Source organism: Pseudorca crassidens, chromosome 21, assembly GCF_039906515.1.
Source record: "Pseudorca crassidens isolate mPseCra1 chromosome 21, mPseCra1.hap1, whole genome shotgun sequence".
NCBI lineage: Eukaryota > Metazoa > Chordata > Mammalia > Artiodactyla > Delphinidae > Pseudorca > Pseudorca crassidens.
Window position 1 is genome coordinate 16,660,486 of NC_090316.1, and position 15,199 is coordinate 16,675,684.

General features: G+C 41.0%; 1 long non-coding RNA gene across 1 annotated transcript in view; it reads right to left on the bottom strand.

Moving 5' to 3' along the window:
- LOC137216148 (uncharacterized) overlaps positions 1 to 15,199 on the bottom strand; it is a 171,564-nt gene that overhangs the window by 141,466 nt on the left and 14,899 nt on the right. Inside the window, exon 3 of the long non-coding RNA XR_010939613.1 lies at positions 1,799 to 1,871. This is a non-coding gene — a long non-coding RNA (uncharacterized lncRNA). The remainder of the gene's footprint in view (positions 1 to 1,798; positions 1,872 to 15,199) is intronic.

Consider the following 15,199-nt stretch of genomic DNA (forward strand, 5'->3'; position numbering starts at 1 on the left):
TAGTTCTTTGTTTTTACTTACTAAAACTCTGTATCCTGTCAAAACCATGTTTCAATGTTTGAAGTCTGAATAGGCTTGGATAGTGATGGGACATAACTTTTTAGTGAAAGGGAAGTCATAAATGTGATATCCACATAAGGAAGAGAAATCGACCCCTTCTGTCTTGTCCCAAGAAAACCTAATGCTGATGGTGATGGTGGTGGTGGTCGTCTTACTGGTGGTAGGGTAGTGGTGATGATTATGCTGTTGGTTTTGCTGCTGGTGGTGGAATTATTGTTAGCAGGAGTGATCCTTCTAATTTTTATCATGCCTTTTCCCCAGCTGGTTCCACTGAAGTGAACAATGTGGTTTCCTGAAGTTTAATATTATCTCATAAGCAAAAACACAGATAATGAGTTGCTTATGTTTTGAAAGAGTAAAACAAAATAAGCAAAAGTGAGAGACCACCTATTTTATCAGAATTAATATTTTTAGTCCATAGTGAACCTGGGACCAGAGACTTAATTTCCAGACGTAGCACTTCAGCCACTCACTGTGACATTCAGTGGTGTATTTATGCTTTGTTTTTCTCTCGTAAAGATTACAAAAATGTTCATTTTGAAGTGCCACTGTGGGTTTCTCATGAAATACATTTTTTATCAGCACCAGGATTAATAAGAATGTTCCAGAAGTTAAACAGATAACACAGTAGACAACATGGTATTACGGAATTAAAATCTGAGGAATTCGGTTCAAATACCAGCTTTTACACTCTTAGGCTGTGTGGAGTTAGACAAGTTAATCTCTCTGAGCCTCTATAAACCATTTTTACTCATAGCAGTTGTGATATCCAAGTGTGGGTTTTCCACACCAAGCAATTCTCCAAGTCTCTGGACACCAACTGTGTCCTACAATTTAACTCAGTTATGATACTAGCTTCTCAGAGTTAGCATGGGATCCCACAAGCTGAGGGTTCAGTCCCACAAAACTTCAGACACCAAGTGTAAGTTCTGGACCTCCCATACTTCTGACCCACCGGCTGTAAATCGGGGATTCCCACCATCCTCTCCTCGGGTTTGGTAATTTGCTAGATCAGCTCACAGAACTCAGGAAGAAGCTTTACTTATTATTACCAGCTTCTTATAAAGGATACAACTTACAACAGTCAGTGGATGAGATGCACAGGACAAGGTATGTGGGCATACCACCCTCCCGGCACCTCAGTCGGTTTACCAACCAGGAACTCTTTAAATCACCCCAAACCCCCGCCCCCAAGCAGTTTAGGGCTTTTTATGGAGGTTTCATTACATAGGCATGATTGATTAAATCACGGCCATTGGTGATTACCTCAGTCTCCAGCTCCGCCCCTCCACCCGGAAGTCAGGGGGTAGGGATGAAAGTTCCGATCCTCTCATTGTGGTCTTTCCAGTGACCAGCCCCCATCCTGAGGCTCTTCAGAGGACCCCAGCCACCAGTCATTTCATTAGCATAAGAATGACATTCTTATCACTCCAGAGATCCCAAAAGCTTAGAAGCCCTTGAGTCAGGAATTGAGGACTACAACAAATATGATAACAAAATATGCTCTTTATCACCCCTATTGCTCAGGAAATTACAAGGATTGTAGGATCTCTGTGCCAGGAACCGAGGACAAAGACCAAATATATATTTCTTATTATATCACATTATCACAGCCTCAGTTTCTTCACCTGTGAAATAGGATTATAATCAATACATCACATGGTAGTTAAGAGGATTCAATCTGGCACTTGTTAGCAAAGGCTTGGGACTGAGGGAGTGCTCCTTTGGTGGCAATTACCTTATTTTTTCCTGTTCAACGACGATACCCACTCCCTTTGTGCCAGTCTCTGAGCAGGGTACTCCAAGGGATGCTGGAAAAAAAAACAAGCAGACAGGTCACAGTCTACCAGGAACCTCAGCAGAGCTGTGTGGGCCCCTTAAGGGGATCATTTTTCTCCAGAGTAGAAACTTAGTTTGCAGAGCGGCTGGCCATTTTTTGTTTAAGTGTGTCAAGTAGCAAAGTGTCTGGAATGTCAATGATTAGCTTACTTCCACTCACAGTTTAGAGACCCACTTCATGTATCTGTTTAGAGATCGAGCATGTGATACCAAAAAAGGAAACTGAACGTTGTTTTCCTGTGTGCTGAATCTAGAAAGCTAATGGGAGCTCATGTCTGTGCCCAGTCTTTAAAAATGAGTTGTTGCTTACACATACATACATACATACATAAATAAATAAATAAAAATAATAAAATAAAATAAAATGGAAAGAAACCTACACAGCTACGCTGGCAAGAAAGTGTTATTCCAATGAGATCAAATATTTTTGAAGTGCTTTGTGAATGGCACAGTACTCTACAAATGTTTGGCAAGCTTCCACATTTTATTACCTTTGTTATGTTAGCGTGGGTTATAATCGAAGGTTTTAGGATTGTAAAGAACATAAGTACTCCACTTGTGCTAAGGATGTTTGAGAGAGAAGAGTGAACTTGTGTGCACAAGAAAGCACATACGTCGGAGTTATGGGAAGAAGAGAAAGGGGGCAATGTGACTCCCATGTGCTGCCTTAGCTTAAAATGTTTGAAATATTGTTCTATTTTTAAATAACTGCTTTTTCAAATTAGCCACTGAATTTGTTTCTGATGTGCAGTAGCATTCCTTTCACGGGATAAAATTCGTAGAAACATGCTTAGGAGCTGAAGAAAATTAAGTGGGACTTCTGTGTCCTTCACATTTCCAAACTGTGACCTTGAACTGAAATTAGGTTCCCATCTTTGCCCTCCCAAGACATTACTGCATGAGCCCCTCCTGATTTAGTTACTCAGATGTAGCCCCCACTCCCCAACACCCACATACACCCTCACCCCATGCCTCCCAGCTAATCTGAGGTTTCTCAAGGTGCCATCACATATGTTCTCAGGGGTAAGTTTTGGGGGGTTGCTTTTTTCATGCTTCTTGGCCTGCAGCCTTCTGCTGCTGCTTCTTATATAAGAGTGCAACTCTACTGGGCCATGCATCTCTGTCCTCATAGCATCCTTTTCTCCAGCCTCCAAGAGGGGGTCTGATTCTCCTTAACCCCCTGCAATACATCTGTACATAGTACATCTGAGATCAGGTTTTTCATAAAACCTTACAGAAGACTTGGTCATAAGCTCGGTGAAATTCACAACTGCTTCTAGAGTTGGATACTGTCAGGATTTCAGGCTCAGACCCAACCTCTGCACCCCGGTCTAGGTTCCATGGGCCTCCCCTGGCACCGTCCCCACCTCCGCAGTTCAGAGTCCAAGCCCAACTCGGTTCCCAGAAAAAAGAGAAGAATCTTCTCAGCCTGGTCCAAACCGAGCCTCCTCTTCCTCTGGGATAAGAGATCATTACTTCTTCCCTTTGGGTGAAATCCCACCCTTGTCTTAAGCAGGTAGAGTCTGACCCTCAGAGCTCGGGCATGGCGATCATGGGAGTCCTGAGAACCCTCCCAATGTCAGGCACTTTTCACCTGAAATCACCACTCGTGGGGGCCGTGACAACAGTCCAGGCTGCATGACCCAGCCCAGCCACTCCTTTTCTCAGCCCTTCCTCCAGCCTGAAGTGAACAGTTCAGGTAAGCTTGTCCTTCCTGACTAAGCTGGTTCTTCCTCCCAGTCATTCAAAACCAAGTATTTGGATGACAAAGTATGCTTAGCTTCTGTGAACAAAAATAATATTCTGGAAAGTTTGGGGGAAACCTTTTTCTATCTCTTCAGAGGTGGAGTTCTGTTATTATACCTAATCGACATTGCTAAGCGCCAAAGGACATCTCAACCTGAAGCATCTGCTTCTAGATTCCTTCTCTGGGTTCCAAGTTTCCCATTGCACAACAGGTGGCTGTTTGATCTATAACTAACATGCAGAAAAGTCCCACCCAGCAGTCCCTCCTACCACAGGGGAGGCTCCACCCCCAGGGATGCTTGCAATCTCTCAGTGGGGCAGCACATCAAAAGATACAATCCAGCAAGAGGGAAGAGATATGGGAACATATGTATAACTGATTCACTTCGTTATAAAGCAGAAACTAACACACAATTGTAAAGCAATTATACTCCAATAAAGATGTTTAAAAAATAGTAGCTTAAACAAACAAACAAAAGATACAGTCCAGTGCCTTACTACATAAATGTTACGATTTTAAGTATATTTTTCTTAAACTTTTCAGCTCAATCATACAACTCCAGAGCATCGCTCCTACCAAGTCCTCAATCTGTCATGGCACCATTAGAAATAAATATTCCCCACTGGGGACAACTTTATACCATCATGTGGTGGACGATCATCCTGGGAGTTAGGTAAAATGAAGTTGGAAAGATTTACAAAGCATGAAAGTCCTTCAGGACGACAATTTATTTGTTAATGTGCTAATTCCAGCCAGTCCTATCCCTCACCCCCACCCAACAATAACAGCAACACACAACCATTGCCTGTCCTTCATTGGCATAATTTTGCACATGCTGTTTGGATAATGTGGTTGGTGCAACAAATAAAGCCCATAAAAAAACAATATAGCAGCAGATCGCTTGTGAGTGCAGAGCAACTTAATCGTTGTTTTCAGCAAACCCAGACTGACAAAGGGGATTCTAATTTAAGTTGCGCTGATGGCATTTGTTCTAGACAAAAGCTAGTATTGACTTCAGTAGTTATTATTCTCCCCTGCAGTTTAAATTACTTTCTTCCTAGGAGCAAAAGAGCAACAAGAAAAAAAACTCTAACTTTATGTAAATGCAGTTCTCCAAACAGATCGTGTTTTGCAGATTCTGGAACCGCTAAGAGAAATGTGGTTACACAAACCTAAGGAATCCTAGAATTTCAGAGACGCGGCCATAAATATCACAAGGCAGTTTCCGTAGTCCGTGCTTCCTAGACTGGGGTGCCTGGGCCTTGATTATGCAGGGACACATCAGGGCTGTTCCGAGGAGACTACAAGATGAAGCCCCACCGAATGACATTGTTATAGGGCCTGACGCAAGGTAGGCCATAGTTTATCAGTTTTGCTAGATGTTAGGTAATTTAAAACATTATTTTAATACTAAAGCATGAACCTCAATGTATGCAAATTCAAAAAAATCATCTGGAGTTTGGGGATCCCAGAGATGGAATGCAGAATGTGAGGAGACAAGTTAACTATACTGTAAATGCGTAAAACAACCCATCAAGGGGTTTCGGGCTTGGGGGAAATTGGTGTTGACCCTAGTAACTTTGGAAGTAAGTGGAGTCTGTAAGACCAAAGGCAAAAGAAACTGAAAGCAAGCTTTGTGCTTGAGTTGATAAAGTTGTTTCCCACAGGGGTACAGATGCACAATTCAGATTTACTATACCTGCATGCTGGAAATTGACAATTAAGTAAATGAATGACCGACAGTGGAGTCAGATTTCTCATTGTTGGCATGAGAGTTTACAGATAAGCAAAGGGAGAAGGCTAGAATGATCCATATGTTAATGGATCCACACTGGAAACACTGTATGTTTAGCTGAATAGACGTATAGATGTGTCTGTATGGCTACATATACAAATATTTGGTTACATATACAAATATTTATAGACATTCATATAAATACAAGTTAATATACACACATGAATTTCCTTTCTCTGTCAGCTGAGAGGACCTAGAAGCAACGACACCAAGAATACCTAGACCTCAAACCTTGGTTTCTTATAGCATCCTCCAGTAAAAGGAACTAGGGCTCCTTGGAGACATGGTTGATGCTAGGACTGGGGCAGGAAACACCAAAGTTGAGTCTGAAGTATCTTATTGTGCCGGAAGGTTTTTGTAAAAAGTGATAAAAAAGAAAACCCCATAATGATAGACATATGTCAAAGGGACACAGAAGCCAACTAAAAGAGCTCCTAATGGCCAAAATTGGAACAATTTGAGCAAGAAAATAAAGTAGAATTGGATTACAACCGAAAGTAAAAATAAATACCCATAATGTGTATATAAATAAATGATTGAATAAATAAATAAACGGAGAAGAGACAAATTGGCTGTGCAAAAAAATTCCAAATAATTTCTGTACTCTGCCCTCCCAGAGGTGGAAGATAACTGTCCACTTCTTAAGTGTGGGTTGTGCCTAGTGACTTCCTTCCAAAGAGGACAGTCTGGAACCAGGAGGAAAAGAGTTAACTCTGCAGTGGAGAAAACTGACAGATACTACTACCTCAGCCAGGAGCTCAAGGTCAACATCAACACTGAGAGGTCACATTGGTAGTATGTTCTCTTGATTTGATGTATTGAGAGGTGCCCTTCATCTGGGGTCTTCCTTCCAAAAACCTGTAATCTAATCATGAGAAAAACATCCCAACTGAGGGACATTCTACAAAATACCTAACCACTAGTCCTCCAAACTGTCAAGTTCATCAAAGACAAGGCAAGTCTGAATAACTGTTACAGCCAAGGGGAACCCAAGAAAATTTGACAGCAAAAGGAAAGGTGGTACCCAGGACAGGATCCTGGAACAGAAAAAGAATATTAGGCTAAAACTAAGGAAATCTGAGTAAACTATGGCTTTAGTTAATAGGAATGTGTCAATACTGGTTCATTAATTGTAACAAATGTAACTTACTAATGTAAGATGCTAATAATAGGGGAAACTGGGTACAGAGTGTATGGGAACTCTCTGTACTATTGTTGCGATTTTTCTATAAATGTAAAACTGTTCTAGGGGACTTCCCTGGTGGTCCAGTGGTTAAGAATCCACCTTCCAACGCAGGAGACGCGGGTTCGATCCCTGGTCAGGGAACTGAGATCCCACATGCCACAGGGCAACTAAGCCCATGCGCTCTGAAGCCAGCACACCACAACTAGAGAGAAGCCCATGCACTGCAACTAAGACCTGATGCAGCCAAATAAATATTAAAAAATAAATAAGTAAAACTATTCTAAGATTAAAAAAAAGTATATTTTAAAGAAAAGCTGGATAGGTCGTGGGTGAAATGCCAAGTATGATGAATCTTTAAAGAAACAGGTTGAAAGCAGGCTAAGCAAGGACTAACCTAGAATGCTGAGTGTCCTTGGATCCTTCTCTGCTTTAGGGGACTTTGGTGGTGAGATTTAGGGACTTTGGTCGTGAGATTTATGCTTTATGGAACACTACCTTAAACTTTGGACTTTACCTAAGATAACTCCAAGGAAACTTCAAGGATTTACAATCTTCTGGTTGTTTAAGAAGTGGAACAAAGAAGAAGACTGGGAGTTCTCCAATGATTAACCAACATATTTACATTATCCAGGTTTTAAAAAAATAACTTTACAAAGAATTAAATCAACCACTTAACAGTAAGACTTACTAAAATATTTTGGTTCAATACATAAAGACAATAAGTAAAGCTGCTTTCTTTTAGCAATTCCTTTTTATTCCTTTGGAAGTTTATATTGTGATTTTAAATTCCTTTGGAAGTTTATAGTGACTGTACATATTTATGCAAATAATCCCCCTGACTTCATTTCAGCAATTTCCCTCTTTTTGCCTTTTACACTTTCCAAAGCTAATATCCCAGGTAATTCTTAAGGTTGAAAAATCTCATCTGTTTAGTTTATACTTAAGACTCGAAAGCCTTTAAAATGTATTGCACTTATTTTTCATTATGTCAGGCCCAGAGTACCCGTTAAATTATAACTTGTATTTGAATCTTAAATAAATCATACTTCGTTATTAATCAAATGACTCATCAAACTAAGTACATGTTCTACTTTGTTGAGTATCTTTGTAAACATTATATGTAAACTTTTGCCTCTTCCTCCCTTGCTTCCTCTCTCTCTCATTTCCTCTCTTCCTTCCTATCTTCCTTCCTATCTTCCTTCCTTCCTTCCAAAATGCTCGTTGAGCATCTACTCTGCCCAGGATTTAGGAAAACAGTATAAAGAACACATGCTTGGTATCAAGGAGCTCACAGTCTAGAAGAAACAGATGAATGGAATGGGCAGATCGTGAAACCTCATGATATGAATATCAGACTAGGGATGTGCAAAAGACACTTGTGATGGGAACACAGAACATCTGTCACTCAGATGGGGGAAGGAGAAGTCCTCTCTGTGCAATCCCCTCTGTCACCCAGCACTGGGCTATCACTTTCAGGAGATTGCTTCCTCTGTCCTAGGTACTTCTGAAATCTGAAAATTTCAATCAATTGACAAATGCATCAGATATAATCGAATCAACCAAGGCTTTCTTATCACATCCCGACTTCCCTTTATAGTATTCCCCAGAAGTAAAAAACAAGGTATTTGTGATTAAATCCTAGAAGGAGCAGTGAAATTCTTTCTGTCCCCTGGCCCTCTCCACATTAAATACATAAAACAGAAGGGAATTTAAAAAGTCATCAAATTTAACAGCTTCATGTATTATTTAAATATTTGCATGGAAAGCCAGATTTCTTTAAGGGTTTAGAAAGTTTGTGAAATAATGTTTAAAATATGTCTTTAAAACTTTCTTCTCTGATAACATTGTGTCCTTTTTAAGTTGTGAGTGATTAGGGATGCCTGCTTTTTACATCAAACCAAAGTGATAAATAGCTATCAAGCCATAATCTGATAGTGCTGGTCTCAATGACTATCTTGGAAAAAGAATGGCCCCATTGTAATGCTGAACAGGGCAAAGTGGAAGCCTGTCAGAAGGGTCTTAGTGTCATGCTTTTGCTCCAAAATTGTGCTGAATATCAAGGATCGTGTCATATTACTGTGTAAGGCAGTGCTCACATCCCTACACAAAACCGTATTATGTAGGCCAGATGAGGACCACCAGCAAATATCAACACTGACATACCAGTTCCATCTTCCAACCATCAAAGTTCGCAGTAGACTTTCTAAAATTTTATTCAGGGAATGCTTTATTAAAATTCTTACGTACTATTTAATTCAAGAAAGAGATATGTCTAAGTTTGTGAACAGTAGAGGAAAAAATTCAGCAACGAATTAAACATGTAAATTATACACGTAAATTACATGTACGTGTAAACTACACATGCCCCACTGTGTTTTATCACACGTTTAAATCAGATCCTGCAGACACTTGGCTAACAATGAATCTTAATGGAAGATGTTTATGAAACCACCAGACTGATATCTGAGCCCAGGACTTCTGACAAGAAAGAAACTGATACCTTCACGATGCACTTAGCGTATTACCTGGCTTGAATAAACTGTGGGTGTGAGTCTGCATGCAGTTTTGGTTTGTCAACAATAGTTTCACTAACTAAGGAAAGTCCTGAAGGCAGTTCTTTGGTTAAACAGCACCAATGGCAGATCAAGCCTCTCATCTAATCCAGATAAAGAGTGTTCCGTGGAAGAGCTACACCCCGCCCCAGCCAGGGCAAGCCTGCCACGCAAGGCGCCCGTGCAGGAATGAACTGACGGTGGTGTTTCCTACCGCGAGATGCTGTTACAGAGGAAGAAACAGAAGTTAGAGTTTCACAGAGACCAGAGGTCAGAAGGCACTTCCTCAATTACGGGGTTGACTTGATCCATCTTCCCCTGGAAACATCCAGGGTGGCAGTGGGCAGTAGGGGGAGGCAGGAACTTAAACAGGGGGAAGCGATGCAGAACCGATGACCAGTGAGTAACTGTTAGGGACTTCTGACCATTTGCACCCTTTGACTCAAACTCGTCCCTTCTGCTCCTCTTTACTTTCTTGGCAATAGTCATTACTCACCCTTTAAGAGTCTAATCAGATAACGCATCTGCCAGAAGGTATCCCTTGTGTCAGGATAAATAGTCTTCCCCATCCGCATCACCCAGTACCCATCACAGCGTGTGCAGGTACCCACCTTGGGTGGATGAGCACCCCCTGAATCTTCCTTATGATGTCATTCCCCGCAGTGATTCATTCTCCCAGTCACTGCTTGGACATTTGCCCAGCAAACAAACTTAAAGACAAGTGAGAATGGTGCTAAAGGGGTGATGGGAAATTGTTGCTGAGTAGGACTTGCAAGGCTGAATGCAACCTATTCTGAAATCACCACTGTGGTCACCAATGTAGTCAGTCTAGGACTGTAAGAGTCACAGAATGAAGACAGGGCTGTCTCTGTCTCTTGGAAGCAATAGAAAAATTATAACAAAATAAATCTCAGCGGGAAGAAGAGTGGTGTGCCTGAAATGCGTACATGTGAGTGTGTGTATTTGTGACATATGTGTGGATGCATATCTATGCCTACAGCATATACATTGTTTAGTAAACATCAGCCACCCTAGACATGTTTCCTTTTGCTCTTAAGAGAAATGTTCTTGGCATGCCTCGACTGGCACTAATTCAAATGAGATAATCCCAACAAAATCCCCTACCTTGTCTCTCCCAAACCCAGAAAATGTTCCAAGTTTTAGAGTAATTATTTCTGTCCTTTTCTCAAAGGTGGTTAGGCCAAATTACTAATTCCCAAACTAATCAAAAACAAGATCTCTGAGAAGCCTGTTACACATGATATTGGCAATTTTAACAGATTCAGAAGGAGCCTACTCAAGAAAACATAAGGATGACTAATTTCTGCTCAAACACGATAACCTGCGTCCCAGAGACTTAGCAAGACTGTTTGATGCCTCTAAGAAGTTTTAAAGTTTAATACAAAGAGACCAACTTCAAGATAGATTTGCAAGAACGTGGTTTCTGATTAAAAAGAACATTATCTAGTCAAATTACTTGTGCAGTATTACTGTCAGATTTTCCCATATCATAGTTCAGAGGTCAGCAAACTTTTCCAAGCATGGGCCAGATAGTGAATATTTTCAGCTTTGCAGGTCTTACTCAATTCTGCCATTGTGGTGTGGAAGCAGACCTAGAAAATAGGTACCACTAAGACTCAGATATTAATTACAACGGTAACTGCAGCTGGGTTTCCAGGGCCCTTACCCCTTCACATTTTCGTAAGGTAGGTAGAATTGCTCCCCAGATAAGGAGACTGAGCAAACAGCTGATGATTGGCAGAACCTTAATTTTAAGGCGGTTCATTGGCTCCAGGGCCTTTACCATTAACCACTGGACTCTCCTGTCTCCACTCAGATGGCTGTTCTCCTTCTGCCACTGACTTGCTGTGTACATTAGTCAAGGTTCTCTGGAGAAACAGAACCAAAGGATATGTGTGTGTATCTATTTATATCTATACCTATCTATAACTATTTAAAAATTTTAAGAAATTGGTTCATGGAATTGCGGACACTTGATAAGTCCAAAATCTGCAGGACAGACTGGCAGGCTGGAGACCCAACGAAGAATTGCAGTTCAAGTCCCAAGGCAGTGGGCTGGCAGAATTCCCTCTCGTTCCAGAGCTCAAGTTTTTGTTCTATGCAGGTCTTCAACTGACTAGATGAGGCCCACTCCCATTATGGAAATAATCTGCTTTACTCAAATTCACCAATTTAAATGTTCATCTCCACCAAAAAACACTTTCGCAGAAACATCCAGAATAAGGTTGGACCAAATATCTGGGCACCCCATGGCCCAGCCAGTCGACACATAAAATTCACCTCTGCACGGTGTTTCTCTACAAAAACCCATTCCTGTTCCTGCCTGGTTTCCCCCGTCCTGACAGTCAAGTAGCGTCAAGTGAGTTGATTTTGAAAACAACTTTTGAGATTCTAACATCAAAGGTGCTATATAATTACCCAGGGTTTCTATTTCCTTCTTCTCCACTCCTTACCCCCTTTTCCTTGCTTCATCTTCTCCTCCCCCCCCCACCTTTTTCTGGGAAAAGAAAGATGTTAGAGAGCAAGAGCGAGAGCGAGAGAGAGAGAGAGAGAGAGAGAGAGAGAGAGAGAGAGAGAGAAGAGAGAGAGAGAGAAGTTTCAACAGCCATAGCTTTGCAATGTGATACTGCAGCACGCTGCAGCACTGTGATGCCAAAGGCAGATGAATCTAAAAGACAAATTCCAGTTTCAGTGAATACACTAAGTAATAAATCAGAACTCACCTATCTTAGAACTTTGATGTCTTTATAAGCCCTTTTCTTCTTACTTCTCAGATAGGTAATTTTCAAAATGGAACAGTTTGAAGAACTAAAGTTCGGCTCCCAATTTCCCATGAGTAAAGTTGAAAACCCATTCACATGCGATTATTTATATCACAGCCTTATTGCAAAGGGCGACTATTGGATCTCAGGCAGCTACAACCACTACCTTCTGAGTCCCCTCCTCGAGCAGAATATTTGCCTGTTCAGATACGGAGAAGAAGTGGTGTTCTATCCCTCACGAGGAAAGTCGCAGGCCTGGTATGACAAGTACAGGAAGAAGGCTACCTATTGGAGCATCTATGCTGAGTTCCCATGGCCAGCCTGCCCTAGTTGTCATCGTATTTCAGAACGAATACTTCAGTTGAAAAGGCGAAAAGGCAAAAGATAATTCCTTAATATCAAATCAAACTAAAAGTACTGATTGCTAATTGCTACATGAGTAAGTTATGGGAAGTTGCTAAAAACCAAGGTTGACAACTTTCAAAAAAAAAAAAAAAACCTTTCAAAATGAATTTTTATTCAAAATCACCAAAACCCAGACAGAAATTAAATGTCCGTCAATTGATGAGTGGGTAAACAAATGTGGTATATCCATATAATGGAATACTATTCAGCATTAAAAAAAACATACTACTACATGGAACAACATGGAGGAATATCAAAAGCATTATGCTAAGTGAAAGAAGGCAGACTCAAAATGCGACATACTATATGATTCTACCAGTGTGATTTTCTGGAAAAGGCAACACTGTAAGGACAGGAATTAGGTCAGCGATTGCCAGGGGCCAGAAATGGTAGGATGGCGTTGACCACAAAGGGGCACGAGGGAACTTTGAGGGGGTGACAGAACTACTATATCTTGAAATGTTAAGAAAATCCCTCATAAGGAAGAGAAAATACATTTACAATACTGTACTGTATTTACCGATATTTCTAGGCTACACGGTTCATCTCCAAGTTTTTTCAAGTTGTTGCAAATCTCCAAAAATTCTTCCAATATATTTATAGAAAAAAGTTCACATATAAGTAGACCAGTGTTGTTCCAACTTGTATCATTCAAGGGTCAACCGTATACTCCTCACAATGGCTAAAACTTACCATGTCCACACTGTGTTAGGTGCTTTCCATATATTATTTCATTTACTATTAAAAACAGCCCTATGAGGAAGATACTGTTAGCACTCCCATTTTTCAGATAAGGATAGAGACCTACACAAGTTATTGAACTTGCTGAAGGGCACTCAGCGACTTAAGAGGGAAGAGCTGATATTCAGACCCATGCTAGTGCATTGCCAGAGCTGGAGTTCCCACCCGCTAAGCAAATACTCCTCCATCCGTGTAAAGCCAAGTCATGTCTTTCAGAAGTAACAGGCTTCTCTAAACATTGCCTTCCATCTTTCAAAAATATGCAGGATATATGATTAGAGCCATGGGATTCTGTGAAAGGACTGTGGCATCACACAGGCCCAGATTCAAAGACTAGCGCAGCAGCATTATGGTCATGTGCACTTGAATAAGTTGCCTGCAGTCCCCAACTCCATCAACTGTAAAATTGGAATAAAAATGCTTACCTTGTAGAATTACTTTAGAGATTGAATGTGATATATGTATGAAAGCAACTCAGTAAAAGGTACTTTTTCTCCAAAGAATAATTCCCCCAAAGCCTAATTATTTGGTACTCCTAGTCATTGTAAATTGACATGAAAAAGCAACCAAACATTATTTTTCAAAGTTTTAGAGGTTTTAGAATGCCTGAAATCCTGGTGTACTTATAGTCGAAATTCAATCCAAGATTGGTTGAATTCGCAGACGCGGAACCCGCAGATACAGAGAGCTGATGGTACTACCGGGTTTTATATAAGAGACTTGAGCATCTGTGGATTTTGGTATCCGTGGGGGTCCTGGAACCAATCCCCCATGAATAGTAAGGGGTGACTGTATTGAGTTGTGTACTGGTTGTGAAGGAGGGAACAAAATGAGTATTGCCTTGTGAGTGACCACTGCTGTTTTCAAGATAGACCTACTAGAACAAAGCCATCAAGATTAATATTGGACAAAGCTTCCCCCTGCCCATTCCCCCCTCCCAATCCTGCCCTCGCATAAAATCTTTTCATCCATACGAAATCTGGAGTCTTACTTGTTTCAGGTGCTACATCTCTTGAAAGACATAAATGAATTGGAAACCATCACAGATTCAAAGAAGGCTGGAGTTAGAGCTGATTTGCGTCTCTTTAGTTTCATGTAATGCAGGCATCCCTTCCATAGTATCTTGATTAACCACTGAACGCAAGTCCTTACATCTGACTAGTGTTAGGAGAGTGCTCACCAGTTACAATGCAATCCCTTCCATTTTTAAACTTATGGAGCTTCCCTATAATTTAACCTCACTAGTCCTAGCTTTCATATGAACAAAGTCCCACTTCCACATTACCTCCCAACCCGTAGAGATAAAAAGAGAATCCTGTTGCTCGCTCTCATCCTCTTTTCTGGGTGATACAGTTTCCAGCCTTTTAAACTGTTCCTTATCAACAGTGTCCAGACTCTTGGCTCTGCTAGAACGTCAGCTCTGCCCAGGATGCCATCACCCAAAGCTGCAATGAGTCTAAGATTGTACTGACTTTTTTTGGTAACACATCACCTTGCTGCTGGCTTAACCCTGAGCTTATGACGATAGAAACTGCATAAGGAAAAGACGAGGTCCCTGGCTCAGAAAAGTGGTGATGAGAACCGAGTACGCATGGTGGGTTTGACCAGGGCAGCAAATGCTGACCTTATTAGTACCCTGAAGGTCAATCATGCTGCCTGTGGCAGGACAAGCCTGTGAGGTTGTACAGTATATAAAATCCAGAAGGCCAGTGAGTTAATTCAGAATGAGCAATGACTGCTTCAGGAGCCAGATATGCTCAGATTCAGCACAATTTATTTCCCTTCTTTTACCCAAAGATACCATAAAATTTTCAGTCAAACACCTCCATGAAGTCTGTAGCTGCTCTAAAGACTGCAGAGTCTTAATCTATCAGCATGATTACCCACTGAATCCCCTTCCTGCTGCTTCATATTGAGATAACCAGCTTCCACAGTCATAATAGGTGTGTCCTTGTTTGTATAGATGCAATAAAAGGGATCCAGGTGGGGAATAAACTTAGCAAGAGGACAGACTAAATATCTTCTTGACAAAGATTGACAGGGAAAAACCATTAAAGACTCTAAAATGCAGTGTATGGCTCTTGCTAGATG